This window comes from Rhinolophus sinicus, linkage group LG15 (genome assembly GCF_036562045.2).
Source record: "Rhinolophus sinicus isolate RSC01 linkage group LG15, ASM3656204v1, whole genome shotgun sequence".
Lineage (NCBI taxonomy): Eukaryota > Metazoa > Chordata > Mammalia > Chiroptera > Rhinolophidae > Rhinolophus > Rhinolophus sinicus.
In genome coordinates, this window is record NC_133764.1 from 19517774 (window position 1) to 19523014 (window position 5241).

The window sequence follows — 5241 nt, forward strand, 5'->3', positions numbered from 1 at the left end:
AAAAAAGAAAAAGAAATGCAAACATAGTGAGAGCATAGGTGAGGGCAATAGGGCAAGCTGAAAGAAGTAAGATTTGAATCTGGGCGTGGAGGCAGGAGTTTGCTAAACCAATGGGGGCTGGGCTGGAGGGTGATGTAGAGGCGAGGGAGCTGGAGTAGGAAAGGGAGCAGCATGATCAAAGCACAGGGACATGGAGATGGACAGCTCTGTGCTCAAAGGAGGTGGACAAAGCACACCCCAAGCATATTATCACCCCAGGGCCTTTGCACTTGCTGTTCCCTTTTCCTGGGACACTTTTCTTTCAGATAGGTGCCTGGTTGGCTGGAACTCTTCCTTCACATCTTTGCTTCAATTTGTGGGGGAAGGGGAAACTTCCCCTTTCCCTCTTAGTTCTTCTGTCTGGTCAAATAATTAAAATGACATAAGACAAATTAATAGGAGAAAATAACCAAATGTAATAACATACGTATGTGCAGGGGTTCCATAAGAATATGGGGCCCAAGGACAAATTGGGCAGTTAAAGCTACGTGCCATCTTGAGCTAGGAGAAAGGGGGTTTGTGGTTTGAGACTTCAAAAGAGAGGGAGGCAATTCACATGGAGATAGAAAAGCAAATGCTTACTGGCCTCTCTAACAATGGGACACAGAGAGGACTTTGATCAATGGGCCTTGCTAGGTTCCTCTCTGTCACACCTAGTTCAGATTAAACTATAGTTATCTATGGTGATACCTCCCTGCCTGGAACAGGCCCTCTACCTCAATTCTTTTAGGTAGTTAGGGGGAAATTCAAACATTCTTCCTCAGTCTTTCGTTTCTTAAAAATAACCAGGATGGCCGGCTAGCTCAATTGGTTAGAGCTCAGTGCTCATAACACTAAGGTCGCCGGTTCAATTCCCACATAGGCCAGTGAGCTTGTGCCCTCTACAATGAGACTGAAAAACAATGACTTGAGCTGGAGCTGAGCTGCACCCTCCACAACTAGATTGAAAACAATGACTTGACATGGACCTGATGGGTCCTGGAAAAACACACTGTTCCCCAATATTCCCCCCGCCAAAAATAAATAAAAATAACCATCTTAAAATAATCGATATCCAAAGAAGCCTATGAAGGGGGGCAAACTCCATCCCCCTTCAAATGTCACCTCCTCGGAGAGGGCTTCCTTGATCTCCCTATGAAAATAGCACCTTCCATCCCTCCCTATCCCTGTGTTCTGTTTTCCTTTATAGCATTTATCACTCTGGTCTCATATCGTATATAAATATATTTGTTTCTCTGTTCATTTTCTGTCTCCTCCATTTGAAGGTAAGCTGCACGAAGGCAGAACTGTTTGCTTTGTTTATAGCTATATCCCGAGTACCCATAACAGTGCCTGGCACATAGTATGTGCCTTATAAGTATTTAATGAGTAAGTGAGAAGACACTTTGGCAGTCCTGCAACGGGAAGTCCCTCTGGGTTCTGAGCTGGTTCCTGTTAAAGACAAATATTGGATATTCAAACAAGTAGGTAAAGTGGATCAGATTCTTCCGCAGGGCTGCTTGATTTTCCGCTGTTTCACATGCCTGCCTTGAAAAAGGAAAACACTTGTGATCCCAAGTCTTCTTACTTTATTGGTTATTTTTATTTTTTTTACCCAAACTCATTTCTTCATTTAGCAAATATTTTCAGATCCCTGCTAAGGCAGGCAGGGGATACACAGGAGGACACAACTGACCTGCCCCTGTCCTCATGAAGCTTAGATGAGTAGAGGAGACCAGCAAACCAGTGAGCAATTCCAGCAGAGTGCACGATGCTTGAAAATACAGTGTTAAAGAGATGTGCTTTGGGCACGAAGATACTCATACAGCAATATGTATAACAGCAGAAAATCTGTCACAAGCTATATGTCCAACAACAAGGAAATATACATACCCCATGCAATGTTACATGGCCATTAAAATGAAGCCTCTATAATAATGAGACATTATGTAAAGAAAGTAAAAAAAGATATAAAATTATATGAAAAAAATGATCCCGAGCATATAAAAAGATGTATAAAAGACCAGAAGGAAATCCATGAAAATGTTAATGAAGATTGATGATGGGACTATTAAGAGCATAACATTAGATTGAACTGCATGACGTTACTATTTTTGTAAGTCAATATCATATGGGTCAAACTAATATCTTAATGAAAAAGCCCAAGGCAAACTTGGATTAGAATCAAATGTATGTCTCATTTAGTATGCATCATCTCAGTTAGGTAACCTTGGACATGTTTACTAAAATTCTCTTGCAGGCCCTCAGTTGCCTCATCTGTAAAATGGGCATAAAAATAGTCACTACGTCAGGGTTGTAGTTAAGATTCAGTGGGATAATGTGTGTAAGGGACCTGACACACAGCAGTCCCTGAATAAAGATAGCCATCATTGTGGCTGGTGTTTAATTATGGTTTTTTAAATTCTGAAACTAAAATTATTTAAATTTTCAAAGGGATTGTGGTCTATTTCCCCTGGGATCTGGAGCCAGGTCCAGGGCTGGGAATGTGGTTGAAAGCTTTCTTCCGGTCCTGCTGCGACAGAGACAGTGATCCTGAGAGCAGAGCTGGATGTTTGTGCTCTGAGGGTCCCTGGGAGCTTTATTTACAGAGGACACTTTGTCCCAGGGCCCAGACTGCCCCCTCACCCCAAGAGCTGCTGTATGGACAGAGCCCACGAGGGGGATGGCCTCAGCCCACCCTGCCTCTCAGACTCTGGCCCCTGATCCCAGTGCTGGGCATCCAGCATCCACCCCGGTCACAGTCGCCTTTGGCACAGTGGGACCAGCTTCTGGTTCCTGAACGCAGAGCTGAGCTCAGCTTTGATCATGTCCATACCCACGAGTGGGATACAGAGTTTCTCTTTGTGGTGACGAAGTTTTGGAAACGGTGATGGTTGCACAACATGGTGAATGTAATTACTAATGCCACTGAATTGTACACTTAAAATGGCCAATTTTATGTTATAGAAATTTTACCATGATATTTTTAAACATTATATATATATATCAAGGAATGGGAGGACTAAAGAGAGAGCTGGTCCTGCGGGGTTTCAGGACATAACCTGCAGCTGGTGGATGCCACAATAGGAGACCTGGATTTAGGCCCCTGTTCTGCCCCTTATTTGGCTCTATAACCTGGGGTAACTCAACTCCTCTGAAGTTAACATACTGCCTGCAGACAACTGTCATGGAACTCAAATGTGAGCAAATGGTGTGAAACTCTCTGTAAAACACTCAGTTAATTAGCATTATCCCTCTCTCCCCTTTTTCCCCCCAAAAGAAGAAAGAAGGAAAGAAACCCATCACAAACAAAATAAACAGTATCTTTTTTTTTTGCCCTTGAAAATGCTTGAAATTCCACCTTAAGGCTTAGAAGTCTGTTAAATGGAAACTTCCAGAAATAAGGATGGATAGAAGGGAAGCTAAAGGAATCTCTCAATCTCTGGCTCCTTGCTGTAAAGGAGATGTTATATTTTCTCGTGGATTGGCTTTGTGGGACCTCCAGGGAGGGGACAATGAGATGGACTCAAGGTACCAGAGAAGAGCAACTCTGGTGGACAAAGTATGCAGACAGGGGAGGGCTGGGGTGCCCAACAACCACGCACAACTTCATAGCTTTGCAATGGCGTTGGGCAGCAGAGAAATGTGTCCTTGGCCTGTCCCCTCTCTTTCGCCCTACTTTCCCCCCTCCCCTAGCCTTCATACCTTAGGATGCCTTTCCCGTCTTTCTCCTGGGAGATTTATTTATGTCCCTTTTTTTCATCTAAAGCAGCGGAAATGAATCATCTTTCAGCCTCTTTGGTAAACAGCCCCACGCCCTCTGACCCTGCTGGTCTCTCTCACTGGTTTCTCTGGACCTACTCCTGGGCTAGGCCTCAACCCCCACACAGTCAAGACCCTCTTGGCTGGTTATTCTTGGTCATGTCCCCCTTCCCTCAGGGCCTGGAGCCTGACCTCCTTCACCCTGGGGAAGATGGGGAGTGACACACAGCATTCCAAATGAGAATCCCATGAGCCGGCCAGAGGGGCAGGGGAAGCCAGCCAGCCACCGTGTTTTGAGTGATTTGTGTGCCATGTCCTGGCACATCTCAATGACCCTATTAGGTGGATGGATCTTGCAATCCTCATTTTACAGATGAAGAGTCCAAAGCTCAGAGAAGCGAAGACACTTGCCTAACACCACACAGCTAATAAGTGATGAAGCCAAGATTCAAAGCCTGGATTTCTGGATTCAGTCTATTATACCGGGCTTCCCTGCTTGTTTGCATGTGTACACGTGTGTGTTGAACTGGGGATTCAGGCCAATCAGCTACTACATCAGCTGCCATCCATCAGGAGGAAAACCTAACATCTGTGTGGATTAAGCCACATGCATATGACAGATGGGTGTTTACAGAGAAGATGGCAAGTGTGTGCAGTGTGTCTTATCAGGAGTCTATGGGTCACTGAGGATGGTGTCAGAGTGACAGAGGGGGGAAGGGAACGGGGATTAATAAAATGCCTATATTCAAAACCACTTTAGGCCCTTCCCACACCTTACAGTGATGGAATTTCACAGATAAGTGTCCAGGGGTGTTCACGTTGGTGAAACCACACTTCCTGGTGAACACACTCCTGCAACTATTTGCTGGACTTCTAAAAATGGGCAGGTACTATTTCTGGGAGCTATGTGGGATACAGAAATAAAACTCCTGACATCAAACTATCTAGTGTGGGCGGGTGGGTTGGGGGGCGGGATTAACATAAACATATAAATAACTGATGCAAGGTAGATAGAAAGCACTCAGGGCCAAAGAGCTGGATGGATCTATATGAGTGTTCTAGGAGGACCACAAAGTGGAGAGATTACTCGGGGCAAGGTAGCAACGAGGGCTTCTTGAGGAGGTGGCATTTGAATGTCTCTAAGTAGTTGTTGACTCTACATCAGAACTCTGTAACAAGTGAGATCCTGTTTGATTTTACAAGGAGCCTTGAAACCCAGGCATATACCCTTATTCCCCTTCTACAGAGGTGGAAACTGAGGCCCAGAGAAGGTGACTGGTTTGTCCATAGTCAGTCAGATGGCAAGTGGAGGGACAGGATTTTATCTGGGGCCACTGGGACCGACTCTAAACCCCGCGCTCCGGTCCACTGCCGCGGGACCCTGCCTTAACTAGGAGCCGGAGCGGCGTCGGCGGAGCTACAGGACTGACCGGACGCGCCTAGGCAGGGGCGGAGAGTCGT